Source organism: Dipodomys merriami, unplaced genomic scaffold, assembly GCF_024711535.1.
Source record: "Dipodomys merriami isolate MVZ:Mamm:240054 unplaced genomic scaffold, mDipMer1.0.p SCAF_353, whole genome shotgun sequence".
Classification (NCBI taxonomy): Eukaryota; Metazoa; Chordata; class Mammalia; order Rodentia; family Heteromyidae; genus Dipodomys; species Dipodomys merriami.
In genome coordinates this window covers 68,063-89,403 of record NW_027205082.1, presented here as the reverse complement: position 1 = coordinate 89,403, position 21,341 = coordinate 68,063, and the positions used below count along the sequence as shown (strand labels likewise).

The window sequence follows — 21,341 nt, the reverse complement described above, 5'->3', positions numbered from 1 at the left end:
TCTTATGTGTACTGCTTTTCAAATGGAGAGTTTCTCCTAGGCTCAAAATGATTTCATTGATGAGGACACTGTGCAATAAGCTAAACTGGGTTTGTTCATGTGTTCATACCCGAGGGAGAACTAGTAAGGGCTAAGTAGTAGTCAGGGCTCACTTGCTGCCAGTGGTATTGCTCTGAGGAATTACTGTCAATGTTGCCCACAGTACCTAGTCCAAGGCCTCTCAGAAAGGCTACAGACCCAAACTTCTTGAGTCTCTGTGTGAGCTAATCATCATTGGCCAACTACTAGGACAATGGAAACCCATGGTTTGGCATGCTTAATGTTTTTGAAAGACCCCAGACTCCTGGGATACTTTCGTCAAAGGGAGGGCGCCGCAGAAACTCAGACTCCAGGCCGGGAGATGCAATAAGCAAGAGGAGTTTATTTGACGTTTGCACAAACGGACTCTCTGTCCCGAGCAGACAGGGAGCCCCGAGAAGTGGTTACAAGCCCTTTTTTAAAGGCAAAAACCACAAGATTAACGCATAACACAAAGCATCCCATGATTGGTTCATTTAAAGGTCATCATATACGCCAACAATCACTTTGCCATGCGGGAAATTTTGTAACACTCTTTGTAAAATGACTGGCCCATGGTTGGTTTAAGGGGGGTTTACATGGTTACAGGCCTATGATTGGTTGACATTTGGCTTAGCTTGTGGTCTTGCCAGGTGGTTGTTATCTCAAGGTCCTGTCTGGGGAATTTCTAAATGGGAACTGAGGAACACGTACTGTCTGTTCTTTATCTACGACCACTGACCTTGTCCTGGGGCCGACATCTGGTCCCTGAAACTTGTTAACTCATTTTTGGGAAGGGAAGGGTCAGTGCCAGTGTAAGCAAGTTTACAGAAGCAGAATCAGCAGTTAGCAAATTAGCAAATTGTAAAATGGACTCAGCCCTAATTTTTCTAATTCTTCAGTTTTAACCTGTGCACTGAACTAACAGGAGAAAGTGGCACACTAAGAAACTTGCCAATTTTGCCAAATAAAGAACTATGGTGAAGGTCAGAGAAAGGACATTGATTTCATGGTAGTCATGACAAGACAACACCTTAGCATACCTTCAGAATACTAATCCATACTCACCTACTGTTTTTGTTTTTGTTTTTGTTTTTTTGTCGGTAGTGGGGCTTGAACTCTGGGCCTGGGTTCTCTTCCTCAGCTCTTCAGCTCAAGGAGAGCGCTCTACCACTTGAGCTACAGCGCCACTTCCAGTTTTCCGGTGATTTATTGGAGATAGGAGTCTCATGGTCTCTCCTGCCCAGGCTGGCTTTGAACCGCGATCCTCAGATCTCAGCCTCCTGAGTAGCTAGGATTATAGGCGTGAGCCTCCAGCGCCCGGCTCTCACCTACTGTTTTATTTACCCATGTCATTAAGTCTGAGTTGTATGTAGGAGTCTTCAGGGCCTTCAAAACAGGAAGATCTAGGCGAGAGCCTAAGATTGGTCTGCCATTTTGGACATAACATAACTAGTCAGATGAAAGCCCTTAGTAGTGTCCTATAAATATGTGCATTCATCCTACAACATTTGATAAGTATCCCCTCGCAAAATTATCTTTCGTTGGGTCACTTTCTGACATAGCAGCTGTCTGGTAGCTCCATTGTGACTTCACTTTATTCTGCTGAGCCAGAAATGGAGAAGGAGAGACTGACCACAACACAATTGCATCTTTCTCAATGAGCAGTGAATGGCATGGGAGTATTTAAGATGCTTCCCATGTTCTCAGTGAGCTAGTACCACCTTGGATTCCAGCTCAAATCTTGATAAACAGATACAGAAGTTACATATAGCTTGTTGTGCCAGATTCACAGCTACAGAGGTAAATGAGAAAGTGGAAGGCCTTGGTGTGATATGAAGCAGAATTCAAAGGATGTGGGGATGAAGTGAGCTACCTGGAGGGAAAAGGAGAGGCAGCTGAAGCTGAAGCTGAAGAGCACCTAGAGAGAGAAGATAGAGCAAGTTTGAGGCCACCTGGACATCAAAGTAACCCATCTGAGGTACAAGAGTCTGGCTGTCCAGAGCCACAGAGAGAAGTTGGAAGAGCCACAGCAAGTGCTCTTTCCCATTGCTAGGGAGCTCCCAGAATGCCAGAGTAAGAATTGGTAGCTTCCCAGAGCACTGCTGCTGAGCACATCTCAGATCCCTTGCTATCATAATTGACATTGGAGAGGAGCAGTAAGAGTTGTATGAGGTGATTGCAGCTCACTATGTGGAGCCTGTTCTGCAGCATTGTGGAGTGTGGTCTCTCAGGATGCTTAGAGCAAAAATCCTATAACTGGTGTCAAAGAATGCAATCTACTTGGAGTAGACATTTATAGATGGCACGTGCCTGAACACAACAAGCTGATAATAGCTGCTAGAGGTAGTTTCCCTAAAGATCTAACAGCCAAAACTGGAGAGGCAAACCCAGAGCTCTGCACCACATCAGTCCACCATGAAAATTGCTTCTACCATAGTACTGGCTACCCAGTTTGCACACTCATGACCTTTTTACCCTGATTGTGCCCCACAATCCCTCACAACTTTTGCTCTTTCACTTTGTCTATGCTTCCTTGTCCCTGCTAAACAGTTCTGGATGCCTGTATTAGCTACCCCAACCCCTGCAAAGCTGTTGCTGCTACCCAATTTCCTGACACTGCAACTCAGCAATTACAGTCACAGTTACCCTTTCCCTGGTATCCTAGTCTCTACTACTCTTTTCTGCTACCCATAATTCATAACACCATGGTTCCAGCTACCTGATCCCTGACACCCCTCTCTCTGATACCCCATTCCCAAACAAAGGGTAGATTGGGCACAGACAGTCGACTTGGGTACTCCTCTTGCAAGCACATTGGGCCAAGTTATTCCTCAGGTATTTAACATGAGGGACTAACTGGTGGTGGAAAGAAAAGAGGTTACTCAGAGGTCACTAAAATCCAAGGACATCACTTATAACTTCTTGCTAGGAAAAGAAGGCTCTAAGGTGAAAGAAAATTTTACAAAGAATATTGATGAAGATGCAAAAGGTTTAGCTTAGTCTCTTCTACTAGTGGTCTGAATTATTTTTGACATATATATGTAACTACTTTGCATTTTAAAAATTACATGAAAATGCACATTTATGTGGTACTTATATTAATTTATGGAATAGTTGTATAAGATCACGTTAATGATATTCAAGACTTTATGCTCTATGATATGCTCAAGAGGCTGCCTTTGGAAATATAAATAAATATAAATTGAGCTCTCTAACAACAAATGAAATCTCATTGTCAAATACTACAAGGAGATTACGGATGCTAGTACCAAAATGAAAGCTGTAACAATAAAACTGAATAAAGCTGCAAGATTGAAGGGAGGGAGTCAGTGGTAAGGGCAATTATAAAAGAGAAATTCTTCACCATGGAATCGTGGAAGGATAGAATGTGTTTGTTGAATTACTAGCTTTTAAAACCATCTTAGAAAGCAAAACATTGGTTTTTATTATTGCTATTTGGAACCTCTTTAACGAATGGTTTAACAAAAATTTATCAAAACAACTTTGAAAATTCAATGATGTGAATTATCAGATTAACATTACACTCAAAGTTGCCTTCACATGCAGGCAGGCTGCATTCCTTTTCTATAAAATTAATGGACTAAGCTTCCTTTTAAATTGTTGGACAGTCCATGACACTTGTTCCAAAACAAGAAAAGATACTGGAGAGAAAAAAAAAAGAGGAAGGAGATTCAAGATTGCTGAAATTAGCATATTTCCCATTTAGACTTTAATGGGATTTTTCTACAAAGAATAAGATTTTCATCTTACCATAATAATGTCAAAATTGATGTGCTATAGGATAGCTTCTAAATGTAATATTTAATGCTGTTGGATTACTTGAATACAAAGGTTTATAGAAAACTTTAAATTTCAGAAAAACTGTAATGTTCCAATAAACACGTAGAAGAAATATAATTTAAAAATTCGCTGCTTAAAGCAAACCCTGGCAGGAAAGTCTGAGAGATGCTTGTCTAGAAACAGGAAGTGGCACTGTGGCTCAAGCGGTCAGGGCTCTCCTTGATCTGAAGAAAGTAGGGATATGTTGACACCCAGGTCCTGAGTTCAAACCTCATAACTGACAAGAAGAAATTTTAAAGAATTAAAGCATTAGGCCTGGGAAGGAGACTCAGTGGTAGAGTGTTTGTCTTGCATGCATGAGGTCCTGGGTTCAATTCCTCAGCACCACACAAGCAGAAAAAAGTGGAAATGGCACTATGGCTCAAGTGATAGAGCACTAGCCTTGAGCTGAACATATCAGGATCAGCACCCAGACCCAGAGTTCAGGCCCCCCTACCACCACCACCAACAACAACAAATTAAAGCATCCAACAACCTGAAGATGTTGTCCAGAATAATGAATGGGGCATTATCTGTTTACATGACTTAGTGACTTAAAACCTAGTTTACCAGGGGAGGTGGTGGGCAATTTGTGTGTTTTCTAAAACCTGCAAAATTATTTTGTATTTTCCCAAGGAGGGAGAAAGGAGGGATGGGGGGAGGAGGGGAGGTGTTTGGTGACTTTGCCTTTTGGTTCAGTGATTTTTCTGGGGACAAATTCAGAGAAATACTGCTTGCAATCCTAGTTGCATGGGGAATGAAGAAGCCAGGCCCTGGAAGTGGTTTTGTCCTGTCCTTGGCCTGGTTCCAACAACCAATGGATAATCCAAGTCCACTTCAGGACCAAGATGCCTTGAAGACTACTGATCCACTGGACAGGCAGACCTAACCACAGCCAAAAAAGGCAAAAATGCAATGCCGAGGGCAGCATTGGAAATCTACACCAGGCAGAGATTTTTATATATTTTTTATTGTAAAATTACTGCACAGAGGGTTTACAGTTACATGAGTAGGGTAATGAGTTCATTTCCTATCAAGCATTGTTACCTCCTCCTTTGTTTTTCCCCTAGCCCTTCCCTCCCCACCTCCCCTCCTTGACCCCTGCCCGACACTGTAAATTCATTTTTGACACAGTGTCCTCTACATCTCATCATCACAATAGGTCAACCTGCATCCCCATTTAAGCATTCTGTTATATCCCTTCCACTCCCCAAATTACAAAAATGTATATACAAAATGCAGAACACTTGATCAAATACAGTGAAAACAGGGATTATACCATGGGGGGGATGTACCTACAAAAGAATCACATAGTACATTATATTAAAAACAAAAGCAAGAAAGAAAAAACCACTATGTCTCTGACTTGGGGTACATTTCGCTTAACATCATTTTATATGGTCATATGTACATAGCCTTTGATCTTCTCTGCTTGTCCTAGACATGTACTAGTCCTTGCAAACAAGGGAAACCATGGACCTATGTTTCTTTGGGCCTGGCTTACTTCACTTAATTTAATTTTTACCAAGTCTTTCCATTTCCTAACAAATGGGGTAATGGCATTCTTTCTAATGGAGGCATAGAATTCCATTGTGTGTGTATGTCTATATCTATATACATAGATATAGACATATATCACATTTTCTTGATCCATTCATCTACTGAGGAGCATCAGAGTTGATTCCATATCATAGCTATGGTGACTAATTCTGCAATAAACATGGTTGCGCTGGCAGCTTTGGTATGACCTTGTTTGTGATCATTTGGGTAAATGCCCTAAAGTGAGATTGCTGGATCATAGGGGAGCTCTACACGGATTCTTTTGAACAACTTCCATACTGCTTTCCAAAGTGGTTAAACAAGTTTACAATCCCACCAACAATGCAGTAGGGTTCCCTTTTAACCACATCCCCTCCAACATCTGTTGTTATTACATTTCTTGATTATTGCCATTCTAACTAGAGTGAGGTGCAATCTCAATGTTGTCTTGATTTGCATTTCTTTTATGGCCAGAAAAGTTGAGCATTTCTTTATGTGTCTAATGGCCATTTTTATTTCCTCTTCAGAGAAGTCTCTCTTTAAGTCTTTAGCCCACTTAGTTATTGAGCAGCTGTTTGTTTTAAGATTTATTGTTGGGGGATTTTTTTTTTGAGTCCTAAGTATATTTTAGATATAAGACCTTGTGTCGAGAAGATCTTCTCCCAGTATGTGAGCTTTCTATTGATCTTGCTAGCTATGACCTTTGCCTTGCAGAAGATCTGATGTTTCATGCAATCCCATTTGTCCAAACTTCCTTTGATTTCTTTTGTTTCTGGCTCTCTATTAAGAAAATTTCTGTCTGTGCTAAAAAAAAAAAAAAAAATCCTAGATTTATTCCTATTCCTTCATGTAATGTTTTCTTGGTGTCTTCTTTTATTTTGAGGTCTTTGATCCATTCAGAGTTGATTCTCATGCAGGGTGACATATACAGAATCTAGCTTTAGTTTTCTACAGGTGTTTAACCAATTTTTCCCACACCATTTACTCAAAAGGCTGTCTGTCTTCCATTCTGTTTTTTTAGCTCCCTTGTGAAAGAGTAAGTGGCTATATGTCAGTGGATTCATTTCTGAGTCTTCAGTCTTATTCCACTGGTCCTCAGGTCCATTCTTGTGTCAGTACCAAGCTGTTCTTTTACTATGGCTTTTTAGTAGAGTTTGAAATTTGGAATTGATATTGTTCCAGTACTGTTCTTTCTGTTAAGGATTGACAAACCTACAACCAGTATTATACTTAATGGTGAAAAGTTACAGCCATTTCTTATAAATACAGGAGTGAGATTAAAAATGTCTACTCTCTCCACTCCTCTTCAACTTAGTATTAGAATGCTAGCTGGGGCAGTAAGACAAGATGCAAACTGAAAGGGGATCCAAATAGAGAAAGATGAAGTAAAACTCTCCCTCTTTGCAGATGACATGATCTTGTATTTAAAGAACTCCATGACTCCACTCCCAAGTTACTTGAGCTGATCAGAAATTTTGGCAAACTAGCAGAGTATAAAATTAACCCTCGGAAACCAATGACTTTCCTGTATTCCAATAACAATAAGAGTGTGGCTGAAATTAGGAAAGCAACCCCTTTTTAATAGCCGCACAAAAAAATAAAATACCTAGGAGTTAACTTAAGAGGTGAAGGACCTCTGTGATGGAAACTTTAAAAACCTTAAAAAGAAAAAGAAAGCAGAACTAAGGAAGTGGGAAACCTCCCATGCTCATGAATTGGGAGGATTAACATCATGAAAATGGCAATACTGCCAAAAGCTATATCCAAATTCAATGTGATACCTATCAATATCCCAATCTCACTCTTAAATGAAATAGAAGAAGCAATCCAAAAATTATTATGGAAGAATAAAAGACCCCGAATAGCACAGAGGGTTTTTTGTGATTCTTATTTTGTGTTACCATTTTGATTCTACAAAGTCATCTATGGATTTTAACTTCCTTCCCTCCCTTTGGATAAAGCTCACAATAACCCTGCCTCTAGCTCCCACAACACTTATATCTTAGATCTGAAAAATTGTTCCTAGATAGTGAATTACTTAATTGTATTTTGAACGTATAAAACATGCATATAAAAATAGCACATTTTCAGCTTTACAAAGTCGGTGGGGAGGGGGGAGGGGGGTATAATTGGGTGGGGGGAGGGGGGAGGCTGGGAAGGGAGGTGAAGGGTAAACAAAGGAGGAGGCTGCAATGCTTGGTAAGAAATGTATGCATTATCCTGCCCATGTAATTGTAGCCCCTCTGTACAGTATGTTCTCAAATAAAATAAAATAATATTAAAAAAAATAGCACATTTTGATCTCATGATAAAAGAGCCTTTTCCCCTCTCAAATTTATTTCCTGAAATGCAGTTTTAGAGAGAATCTGTTTTCAGTTTTAGATGAAAGGCTTATAGGAAACTGTGTTCATATTCTGGCTCCTCTTCCTGCACCTCAAAACCTAAAACACAAATTTTACAACCCATTTACAAGAAACAACACAAAAACCAAACACTGAGAATGCTCAGATGCAGAACGTTTTACAAAACCCAGAATATAACTTTGCTGTCTGAGGGAGAGGCTCTCTGAATAAATTAACAAACAAACCCAAAAGAGCAGCCAGGAGTATCAGACGTGAGTTTCCTGGCTACTACTCCATCGACCAGGAGCATGGAAGGGCTTCCTGAGCCTGCTGGAGAGTGCGTGGAGGAAAGTTTCCTTGCCAGCCTGAATACAAAAGTTGGCATCACCCCTCCTGGGCCTGTCTTTCTTTTCTTCTCCCCACAGTGGAGCAGAATTGTCCCCTGCTTCATGAAGGATAAATACTGTACAAGCTGGCCCACAGAGTGGCTTCTATTCAGTCTGCACTCCTTCCTAGGTGGGCGGTCTCTGCCCCACGGTGTGTGTGTGCTCCCAGGGGCTGATCCTCAGAGCCCAGGCCCACGGGGCAGGCAGGTGCTAGATGTGAGTCAGTGGCACTGTGTCATTCACACAGAAGCTACTGGGTTGCTGCCCTAGCCCAACAGGAGGTGTACCCTGATCTTCTCCCACAGTCCCAGGCGAGGTGCCCACAAGGGCCCGATTTGGACAGACTGCCACTAGGATCCTACTTCACCAGAGGGATCAGCATGCCAGATGAAGTGGCTGCCACCTGAATTACTACTTATTTTATGGAGCAGTTTTAAACAAAGTGATACATATTACTGTATGATATATAATGCTATATCCTTGAGTCTATAGTCCAAAATCATTGAACTTGATACTAACAAAAATGGATTTTATTGTTTGTATTTATAAGGCCATAATGGCAAACTGAAATAAAAGTACAACAAAACTCTTATCCAAAACACATGATTAAATATCAGAATTTGAAAAAAAATTGTATGTAAGTAGTGCAAACGAAGTTATACTAGAATAGTAAAACACACACAAAATATTTATTAGTTACATTCAAAAGTAAAATAAGTAATTACAGAAAGAATTACTACTAGAGGGCTGGGAAAGTGGTTCAGCGGTAGAGTGCATGCCTTGCAAGCATGAGGACTTGGGTTCGATTCCTCAGCACCACATAAACAGAAAAAGCCGGAAGTGGCGCTGTGGCTCCAGTGGTAGAGCGCTAGACTTGAGCTGAAGAGCTGAGGGACAGCGCCCAGACCCAGAGTTCAGGCCCCATGACCGGCAAAAAAAAAAAAAAAAAAAAAAGAATTACTACTAGATAAAAAATATTACAATAGTTTAACAGGTTGAAGTGATATAGGTTAAATATTTGGTTTTTATAAAAGTTATTTAAATCTCCCAGTTCTGTTTATCTCAGTGAAGGAAAATGTTAGAACGTAGAAATTATATGTGGCACCTCTTGCTTCCAGTACCACAAAGGGGAGTGGCACTTCCTAATGGGAGTCCTGGGATGACACCCACACCCAGCGCATGTAGACCCATCAGAGGTCCCTGTGGTGACCCTGAGGGGGCCCAGGACATCACATTGCTGCTGCAGCAGGTGCAGCACTTGTTGTGGTGGGCTGCGGCCAACAAGGCTCCATCAGTGACCAGATCAAGCAAACCAGCCTCAGGGGCCAAAGCCAGGAGGGAAGGCAAGGCAGACCCCAAGTCCTGCCTTCCATCTGTGTGGACTACACTGCCAAGGCCAGACCCATTTCCCTGCTTTGGAGCACAACAAGGGTAGGGAGTGAGCCTCCAAACGGAGCATCCCCAGAATGTCACCCAGATCTGGGCCCATGCAGACCAAAAGGACAGAGGAGGCTACACAGCAAAGCCAAAGGACTTCAGGCCCCTGGTGCTGCAGCTGGTGCATTGAAAGTCCAGACTCCTCTGGCACTGATGGGCATATGCAGGGATGAGCCCATACCCGAGTTCACAGGGACCAGAAAATGGAAGTCTGTGGGGATGCTAAAGGGGCTCCAGGGTGCTGAGCTGGGCAGCTGTCACAAGCCTTCTGGCAGAGGGGTCAGCACACAACTCCAGTCTCCAGACCACCTTAAAGACTGATGAGGTGAGAGCAGGGGTTATACCGTGGAGGAGGGACATACAAAGCAACAAAGAAATCATCTTATAAATATGTTAGAAATAATCGAGTGAAAGAAAAGCATTTGAATACCCCCTGCTCTCTCTGTATTTGCTGTTGGTATAATTTGTGGAGGGGAAGGGCAAAAACAAATAGTTTAAATAGGGATACAGGTGGACTCATTGCAACAAGGAGATGTACAAGTCGTTATGTCGAAAAATGAACTTTACAATTTTGGTGGTGGGGGGAGGAGGATGGGAAAGGGCTTGATAAGAAATGTACTCATTGGGGCTGGGAAGGTGGCCCAGTGGTAGAGTGCTTGCCTTGCATGCATGAGGCCCTGGGTTCGATTCCTCAGCACCACATAAGCAAAAAGCTGGAAGTGGCACTGTGGCTCAAGTGGTAGAGCACTAGCCTTGAGCTGAAGTGCTGAGGGACAGCGCCCAGGCCCAGAGTTCAGGCCTCACAACCGGACCCCCCCCCAAAAAAAAAAAAAGAAATGTACTCATTGCCCTTGTAATTGTAACCCCTCTGTATGGTGTTTTCACAATAAATAAATAAATAAATAAATAAATAAATAAATAAATAAATAAATAAATAAATAAATGATAAGGTGAACCACAGCTGGGCTGCCTGGCCTCAAAGGGGTGGACTGCCCGCCCAGCCTTCCTTCTCCCGTGGACTGTACAGTGTACAAACATGGTGTCCCCCCACCCCACACCCATGAGGGCAGGCAGTGACCTCAGAACGGAGTCACCCTGGGATGGCACTCTCACCTAAGACCACTGCAGACCAGTACCAGCACCGCTGGAGGAGGAGAAGGCAGCAGTGGATTCAACTCCAGCCCCATGGCTGCCAGATCCTGAGTGAAATGGAGCAACTGAGACTGGGAAGGGAGGTGGGAAGGATGGGCGGGGCTCATCTGGCAATGCTGGGGAGCATGCACACACATCCCCTCACTGTACATCCACCAGAAGGAAAGGGACCCCACTTCTCAACGGGTGACCTGAGGAGGCACCCACACCCACAGGGACTACAGAAATTGAGGTTCATGTGGTGACTTCGAAAGGGCTCCAGGGTACAGCCTTGCTGCTGCACTGAACAACAGGCAAAAAGAAAAAGAAAAAGAAAAAGAAAAACATCCACTAAAACTTCTCATCAATGATAATGTATTATACTTTAAAAACAGTTTTAATTCCCTCTTGTCATATATTTTTGCATGGAGCCCTTTGAATTAACCAAAAATCTCCACGATTTCCTCATGCACAGTAATACTAATAAATATAGCTTCTATTCTTTTTTTAATTAAGGGAGGTTGCATATAGTTCCTTCCCATGTTTAATTCATGAAAAAGAAATCCTGAATATATCTGTCAAACACCAAACAGGATTTCTTCTGAACTCCTCACTGAAGAAAGAAAATAAAATGACCGAACAACAGGTATCACCCATATTGTCACCGTGCTAGCTTTCTCACTGATTAAAAATAATCCTGCAATGCACATGCAGATCACTTATGCAAATTTTTTTCCAACAATTCTTGTTGTTATTTTACATTTATCTTTCTCCTTCTGTCTCCTCTCCTGCTTCTTTTCCCCAGGGTCCTGTTTCCCTCTTACATCCCTTTTCCCTTCAACTTTCTCCCTGTCCCCTCCTCTTCTTCCTCCTGCTATGCCTTTCCTCCTCTCTTACACCTTTCTCCTCCTTTCCTTTCCTCTTTCTCCTACACTTTCACTTTCTTCTACCTCTTCTTTATGGTCCTGGGGGTTGGACTCAGTGCCTTGTGCTCACTATGCAGATGCTCTGCTGCTCACTACAGGCCTCCAGTCTAGACTTCATCTCAATGACCATCTATTTCTGATTTGTTTTTAAATAGCAAAACCAACAAAGACTTTTGATTCAGGATTTAATTCATTGTACATATCCTGTGCCATAAATATGTGCTACTTCATACATTGTGGCTAATATGTTTTGGTTATGTCTTGGGGTTCAGATAAACTCATCAGAAACAATGTGTTTGAAGGCAATCTAATGTGATCCTGTGTTTCTCCCAAATTAATGAACTGGTTACTTTGTATCTTGCACAAGTACTTCTATATTGTTCCCAGATTAATGAACTGTCACTTTGTGGTAACACCCACAGTAACACTAATCCAAGGATTGCTGGGGATCATAAGATTAAGTCCAGACAGGAAAATCCATGTGATATGTATCTCAAATTAACTGCTAAAAAGCCAGAAGAAGACTTGTGGCTAAGTGGTTTAGTGCCATCCTTGCACTGAATAAGATGATGACAGAACCCAGGCCTGAGTTTAAGACCTGTGGTGGGTGCAAGCACACTCGCACATGCACGCATGCACACACAAACACGCGCACACACGTGCGCGCACACACACACACACACACACACACACACACACACACAATTTCCCAACTAGAGCAAGTAGAATATCTGTTTTTCTGATAAGATGTCTGAGTTTCTGTCCCATGTGCTTGTATATTTTTGAAAGCTGTATCATCAACTTACCTAATTTTAATAAATGACACCTTGTTCACTATTATTTATGTTTGAAAATATTTTAAGACACATTTTCATGTAGAAATTTGAGTTTGTTCCCCAAATTGTGACTGTCTTGGTTTGTAAGAATGAAAGAATTGTGCCTTTAATTCATTAGTTCATAAATTAGAAAAGTAACCACAACCCTAGAACCAATTGCCTTTGAATTCTAAAAGCCACACAAATATATTAGTTTTTATTTATCCTATCTTTGATTCAACTCATCTTTCTCAAAATAGTTTTTAGTTTTACTTAAATATCCTGCCATTTTTCTAACCCGAACCCTAACTGGAACATTCAGGCTAACCCTAGCACTAATCATACCCTAATCGTTCTATTATGAACAGTTTCCTATTTCACATTCATCCTAATTGTAACTTGACTTGTTTTTCAAAAATTTACTTTCAATTAGACCCTAAATTTTCCATTTCCCTAATGCTAACATTAAGCCCATCTACAACGGAAACCTAACTTTCACCCTAATGATAGTCCAATTCTAATGTTTAAAAAAATATTCTAGTTTTTATTCATTCTAGTGAATGCTCCAGTTTGCACTATGGAAATGAATTTCAATTTGCCCTAATTCCCACAAATTTCCTGACTCTACATCTGAAGTTATATTGTTCCCTAACATGAACCATTATGTGTCCTCAAATTCTCACATCAGGAAAAATATGGTAGTTTCCCTTGATCTTACCTTTTCATGAACCCCTGTACCCTAAAACAGTTTCAGATTTACTCATCATCTAGTCCATTACTTAACGCTAACTCTCAACTGAAACCTGGCTGGAAAACTCTCATTGATCATTACAAGAATGATCACTGAGAAATAAATATAATGATAATGCTCTAGTTACTATTCAATCTCACATTTTTTGCTTCCACTTTTTAGTGAAAACTCAATTTCATACTAAAAATATTCTTATTCATAACACTAATCATAATCAGAACAAAATACTGACCCTAATCTTAATATAAATTATATGTCAATACTAACACAAGTAAACTAATTTTCACTCATCTTGACTTGATTCAAGTAAGCCTTCCAAACATAGGTTACAATTTTTTCCCAATACCTTAGTCATTTTCTAACCCTAAACTTAACCTTAACTGGAACATTGAGAATAACCATAAGCCTGATTGTAAGTAGATTCTAATATAGCAATACTCTAGTTCACATTCATTCTAACTCTTACCAGGCTTATTCTAAAATTTACCTTCAATTTGAGCCTCATTTTTTTCTCCTTTACTCTAACCTTAATCATGGCTGTAATCCTAACCATAAGCTTGACCCTAATGGTATCCCAATTATATAATTTATGAAAATCCCTCATTTTGTGTCATCCTAACTGAAATTGACTTGTAATTCTTGAAATAAATTGCAGGTTTTCCTAAACCCTACAGATTTTTTCACTCTTAACTCTGAATCTATCTTGTTCTATAACAGGAATCATAATACCCATTTGATCTCAAATCCTGGTATTATGAAATAAAATGTATTTCCATTATTGTAACATTTCCTGAATTCATAGAACCTAAAATAAGTTCAGATTTATTTAACATTTAACCCATTCCTTCTTTTTTCTTTTTGTTGGTCGTGTGGCTTGATCTCTGGGCCTGGGCATGATCCCTGAGCTCTAGGCATGGGCACGATCCCTGAGTTCTTTAGCTCAAGGTGTGCACTTTACCACTTGAGCCACAGCACAACTTTCAGGTTTTCTGGTGGTTAATTGGAGATAAGAGTCTCACAGATGCTCCTGCCAGGACTGGCTTTGAACTGCAATCCTCAGAAATCACCTTCCAGGAATGGGAGTCCAGGGAAACCATAACCAACCAACTAAGTGACTTGAGAATAAACACTGAGCACAAATTAAGGAAGAAAAGAAGTTCATACAAGATCTAAAACAAAGCCCCAACAAAGCCAAACAATTAGAAGGAAAAGAAATGAAAAACAAAGTAGAAAGTCTTGATAGTAGGTTAGACCATGCAGAAGATCGAATCCCAGTTATTGAAGACAGCCTAGATATTATAGAGAAAAAACATTCAACCATCCAAGACAAATCCAAGAAATATGGTAGATCTATTCAACATTTTGAAGACACCATCAGAAGGCCTGATCTGAGGATAATAGTTGTAGAGGAGCACCTAGAGACAGAAGTTAATGGTCTAGGAAATTTGTTTAATAGGATCTTAGCAGAGAACTTCCCAAACATGCAAAAAGATAGGCCTATTCAGACACAAGAAGCTTTTAGAACTCCAAATAGACCAGACCAAAACAGGACATCCCACCATCATGTTGTAATCTGCACAGGATCAATTCAGACCAAGGAAAAGATCCTTAAAGCTGTCAAGGAGAAAAGATCAATCACGTATAAAGGGAAACTAATTAGAATCACCTCAGATTTATCAGCAGAGACAATCAAAGCAAGAAGAGCCTGGAATGATGTATGCCATGCCCTAAAGACAAACAACTATCAACCAAGAATACTGCATCTAGCTAAACTTTCCTTCATAACCTCAGGTCAAATAAAAACCTTCCATAGCAAAGAAAAACTGAAACAATACATCTCCACCAAACCAGCCCTATAAAAGATTTTTAAACATGTCCTATACATAGAAGACCACAATAAAGGCCAAGAAACCTCACCCAAACTGAAAATCCAAGAACCATAGGAAGAACCTAGTTGCCGCAGCCCCCAAGGAGGTGGATAAAATGGCAGGAACTCCCAAATACCTCTCAGTCCTATCTCTCAACATTAATGGACTTAACTCACCAATTAAGTGACATAGACTGTCTAGTTGGATTAAAAAGCAAGATCCTTCTATCTGCTGCCTTCAGAAGTCACATCTTGCCCTTAAAAACAAACACATTTTCAATGTGAAAGGCTGGAACAAAATCTACCAAGCAAACGGCCCCCATAAACAGGCAGGAGTTGCAATCCTAATATCAGATAAAATAGACTTCAAATTAAAATTAGTGAGAAGAGATAAAGAAGGTCGCTACATACTAATTAAGGGATTGCTCCTTCAGGAGGATATTACAATTCTAAATCTCCATACGCCAAACAACAGAGCACACAAATTTATCCAAGAAACACTACTTTAACTCAAATCCCACATAGATCCAAAGACATTAATTGTTGGGGACTTTAACACACCACTCTCTCCACTAGATAGATCAACTCGGCAAAAACTCAATAGAGAAACCGCAGATCTGAACAACTGCATAGATCAACCAGATTTAACAGACATCTACTGAATATTTCACCCAGCAGCATCAGAATACACCTGGGTTTACATGGGACTCAGTGTCAGGTGAGCCTAGACCACTTGGCTAACTTCCCCATGTACCATGCATATTGTATGCAGTGTGATGTCAGTGGACCACATTTTCAGGGTGTGAAAAGTCTGACATTCTTGGTCTGGGAAGGTGGCTCAGTGGTAGAGTGCTTGCCTTGCATGCATGAGGCCCTGGGTTCGATTCCTCAGCACCACATAAGCAAAAAAAGAAAAAAGCCAGAAGTGGCGCTGTGGCTCAAGTGGTAGAGCGCTAGCCTTGAGCTGAAGAGCTAAGGGACAGTGCCCAGACCTGGAGTTCAGGCCCCATGACCGGACCCAAAAAAAAAAAAGAAAAGTCTGACATTCTTAATGCATATTTGTAATGTCGTGCAGCAGAAACTAGGAAAATATTGCTTGGCATTCTGCTTTGGTTTGAGAATAAGACTTACAAAGCTAAGCATTGTGGTGCATGCCTATAATCTCAACACTCAAGAAACTGAAACAAGAAGATCACATGGAATATACAGAGACTCTGTGTTCAAACAAAAGGAGGGTGGACAATAATGGAAAGGGTAACACTGATCAACATGCATTGTCCACATGAAATAAAATGAAAATCTCTTTAAAATTATTTAAAGAGATAGTATTTATTATTTATTTTACAATTATTATTTATTTTATTATTTGCTTATTTGTTACAAATAAACTGCTGATGGCTCACACTTGCAATCCAAGATAGTCAGGAAGCTGAGACATGATGATCCCAGTTGACTTTTGGGGGATGGTAACTTGACGTAAGACTCTCATGGACTTTCTGGCCCAGGTGGTTTGAATCTTGACACTCAGATCTCAGACTTCTAAGTAATTAGGGTTACAGGGGTAAACCTCCAGCTCCAGGCTTCCAAGTGACTATTATCTCCAAATAACCACAAAAATGCCAAATGTGGCTCAAGTGATTGAACTCCAGCCTTCAGTGAAAAAATCTCAAGGGATAGTACCCAGGCCTCAAGTTCAATTCCCATGAACAACAACAACAAAAACAAAGAATCATCAATAGAATATGCAATCACTGTTGTTGTTGGTACCCTGTGCTTACATGGTAAATATCAGTAATTGTTCAATGATCTCTTTGTGCATCAAACTATTAAAATCATCTTTGCCATACATCCTGACTCCACATGAGGCAAAAACATCTAACAAAGATGAAATAAAGATCCTATGATCATTACTCAGACCAGTTCTCCCCACATTCTGGTGGCTGTTGGTGACTGTGGGAAGAGGATTTTTTTCTGAACAGACAATGTCCACAGATGCACAGTGAGGTCCCTCAAAAGCTAGCAGAAGGGATGCACCTATGCCCATCCTCAGTCACTGTAAGCGTGGTGGGACTCATTTTCTGAGAAGCTTTCACACTACTGCTGTGTGTAGAATACAGTCATCAAACTGGAAATGAGTTAATATTGATACTAGAGCTAACTCTCAGCATCTATTATTGCATCCCAGAAGGAGGTGATGCACAGAGATATGTGCATGTGTGTGTAAGTACACACCTTGTGTGAACAGCAGTATTGGGATTTAAACTCAGAGTCTCACACTCTCACTCAGCTTTTTCACTCAAGTATAGCACTTGGCGCTATACTTCTTAGGCCAAAATTTCACTGAGATTTTTTTGTTAGTTAACTGGAAATATGAGTCTCAGAACTTTTCTGCCCAGATTTTTCTGCAAACCCTAGATCTGAGCCTTCTGAGTATCTAGAATTATAGGTGTGAGACACTTGTTGCCAGCTTCAACTACTATCCAAGGAGACACATGGCTTTATTGATACAGCTGGTTGGCCTTCGTTTATGATTAGTGGAGATTGGAGTTGGAACTCCAGCCTTTCCTAGGGCCTGAGTTGGTAATTCTAGGCATCTTGTCACCATTCATCAGACAGAATTGCCTTTAGCCTACTTGTCACAGAATTGAGAGGTAACTGCCAAGTCTCCTGGAATTCAGGGCCAATGCAAGGGATATCTGTTGGTTCTGAGTAATCAGGGCTGGCGTTCCATGGCCTTTCAGGCTTCCAGATTTGCCTGCTAGATCACTGTGCTTCCTATGCTTCCAGCACCTTTTACTCACAAGGACTAGGGCAGGCCCAGGACTCTGCTTTGAGGTGCCATGTTTGTTTATTGGGTGAAGAATATGAATGTAAGAATCAGCAAACTCACTCAATCCAGGGCATAGAAAGCTGTTCACAGGCTTTCAGGATTTCAGCTTGACCATTCTGGGGTTGACTCCCACTGCTCCTACCTTGAAGCATGCTCTTCAGAACCTAGATCAAGAGGGTCCATAAGGGGCCTGCATTGCATCTCAACACTGCCTAGCTGCTTTCCTGCTAAGCTGCTCCTCCTGCACTCCTCATGCTATGTGTGATGAAGGGGGCCAGAAAATCTATACCAAAATAATCCTGCTATAGCATGTGGGGTCAAAGTTCATAGGGCATAGAAACATTTTTCTGGGTTTTCATACTCAGGAAAATGAGTGATTATTCTCTTTTTTGATTGGTTTTGTTTTTCATTATTTCTGGATGCTGTATATGTAAACACAGACTGGTTCAAATGTGCTCTTTGAACAATGTCTTAATTTGATAAGCAGACATCTCACAATAAGTCAAATACCCAATAGCCCCATTTGTCAAAGGTCTTCTCTTCTCCAACACCTTCAAGAAGATGCAAGAAAGAAAAGAAAATATTTTTGTAACCCTTCTCTTTGATCCATGTGTGAACACAAAGTGTGGATTCAAAGTGTGGATCAAAGTGTGGATCCAAAGTGTGGAACAAAGTGTGGTAGAGCAACAGTCTTGACCAAAAAAGCTCAGGGATAACACCTAGACCCTAAGTTCAAGCCCTTGGAACAAAACAAAAGCAAAAGAAAACAATCCACAATATGTATGGGATATATGGATGTAGAGAGCTGTGAGAGGCCGCACCTGGAAGATGGCGCCGGCTTCCGCCCTCCGCCTTCCCGATGGCAAGTGCTCTCGTGGTAAACAACTCCTGATATGGCTAAGGCAAAGAATCTGGCTTGCTTCCGCGCACCTGAACCTATTGGCGGTTCCCACGTGGCGTATCAGGGTTGGCTACCCAGCGGGTACTTAAGGCTGTGGGGAATTCTCCCCGGGGTTGGGGTCACAAGATTAAAAAAAAAGGTCCTGAATAAACGGCAGAGAGAAGAGTCCAGTGTCGCGTCTCCTTGCTGGTCGAGGCGGTAGCAACACGTGGCGGCCCGTACGGGGACTCAGCCATAACCCCAACGAGGACTCAGAACTCTCTGCGGTCAGGGTGGTGCACCGGTAAGTCCCCAGGTAAAAGGGGAATCCGCGACAAAAGCGGGGGTAAGTCCCCAGGTAAAAGGGGAATCCGCCACAAGAGTGGGGAGTAAGTTCCCAGGTAAAAGGGGAATCCGCCACAAGAGCGGGAGGGATTTTTGCTCTTCTCGGTAGATAAAGAGAGAGTGAGAACCCGGGGCTAGTCAATAGAGTAGCCAAAAGTGAAAGTAAAAGTTTGTTTACCAGCTTTAAATGTTTAAAACATGGGCGCTTCTTTTTCACACCCAATTTTTTTGGCTCTCAATGAGCTACTGCACTCAAAAAAGTTAAAAATAAAAAAGAGTACTTTAGAGAGATTTTTGAATGAATGTGACACCGTTGCCCCATGGTTCGCTGTCTCTGGAAGCCTCACGGTGGCCTCTTGGGAGAAACTAGGGAGGGACCTAGATTTTGCCTCTGAACAAGGAACGCTTAAGAGCGGAGTGAGACCAATATGGAAACTGATAAGAGGCTGTCTCGAGGACCAGCGTTGCAGTGAGGCGGTAGAGAATGGTCAGGCCGCCTTAGAAATGCTGCAGGAAGAAAGATCAGAAAGGGCAGACAGCGAAAAGGAGGAGAGCAGGGGGGGGTCATGCCCTGATTTTGCAGAACTAGAGACCTCTGAGTCTACAGACTCAGAGGAACTACAATCACTCATAGAACAAATAGAAAAAACAAAGATAAGAAAGAGGAGGAAAGGGAAGGAGAGAGAGGACCCAGATAAAGACGAATGCACGCCCTCCGTGCACCGCCCCACACCTTCGGCCCCTCCGCTCTATGCGGAGGACCCTGGAAGTGGCAGCCCCGGCTGTTCTTTCAGCCCAGGCGTGTGGAAAGCGGTCAGAACCGAGTTACATCTAGCCTGTCCAATATTTCAGGATCCACAGGGACAGCAGTATCATGAACCCTTAGATTTTAAGGTGATAAAATCTTTAGCTGAGTCTGTGCGGACATACGGAATCACGGCCTCCTTTACTGTAGCCCAGGTGGAGGCCCTAAACAGACACTGCATGACACCCGGTGATTGGAGTGGGCTCGCACGAGCTTGTTTGAGCCCAGGTCAGTATTTAGATTGGAAGGCTTTTTTGATTGAATTTGCTAGTGAAGAGGCTGCGGCCAATCAGGCTGGGGGAAACCCAGCTTGGGACAGAGATATGCTGCTTGGACAGGGGAGATTCGCCAATCAGCAGATAGGCTACCCGGTCCAAGTTTATGAACAAATCAATAAAATTGGCATAAAGGCATGGAAGGCCTTACCAAATAAAGGCGAGGTGAGTGGCAATCTCACCAAAATCCTGCAGGGCTCTATGGAGCCGTTTTCGGACTTTGTTGCTCGTATGGTCGAGGCCGCTGGCAGAATTTTTGGTGACCCAGACGCAGCCATGCCATTAATTAAACAGCTTGTTTACGAACAGTGTACTAAGGAATGCAGAGCCGCCATAACCCCATATAAGAATAGGGGACTAGAAGCATGGATGAAAGTATGCAGAGAGCTGGGCGGACCACTAACTAATGCTGGATTAGCTGCTGCTGTGGTGCAATTAACCCAGAAGAAAGGAGGAGGCTCAGGTGCATGCTTTAGATGCGGCAAGATGGGACACATAAAGCGTAATTGCCCTGAAAGAGGAAGTGTGATAGAAACAGGAAAGGGACAACAGCCTAAGCGGCTTGGGCTGTGCCCTAGATGTAAAAGGGGGAAGCACTGGGCAGTTGAATGCCGATCTGTGAAAGACATCAACGGTCGAACCTTAATGCAGGCCCATTCAAAAAACGGGCAGCAGGGCCCCCGCCCTCAGGGCCCGCAAATATATGGGGCAGTCGAGAACCAGGACAGGAACCCAGAACAGTGGCCGACCCTCCGGCACCCCAAGGACCACGGAGAGCCACTGCAGGCTCAGCAGGACTGGACCTCTGTGCTACCACCAGACTCGTATTAACTCCCCGAATGGGGGTCCAGTTAGTTGACACAGACTTCCAAGGACCCCTTGAGCCTGGCACGGTGGGATTGTTGATAGGGAGGTCATCCACAATTCTGCGGGGCCTTAAGGTGCATCCTGGTGTGATTGACCCAGACTATACTGGAATTGTAAAGATTATGGTTGAATCTCCTAAAGGAATTTTAGCCATCTCCCCAGGAGATAGAATTGCTCAGCTTTTGATTTTACCCGTTTACATGACCATTTTGCGGCTCAGCCCAAGCTAAGAGGAAAAGGGGGTT

At 42.1% G+C, this 21,341-nt stretch overlaps 1 long non-coding RNA gene across 1 annotated transcript in view; it reads right to left on the bottom strand.

Annotated features, from left to right (window-relative positions):
- Window positions 1-477: 477 nt before the first annotated feature.
- LOC138804039 (uncharacterized) overlaps window positions 478-21,341 on the bottom strand; it is a 66,863-nt gene continuing 45,999 nt past the window's right edge. The window contains exon 4 of the long non-coding RNA XR_011365136.1: window positions 478-1,978. This is a non-coding gene — a long non-coding RNA (uncharacterized lncRNA). The remainder of the gene's footprint in view (window positions 1,979-21,341) is intronic.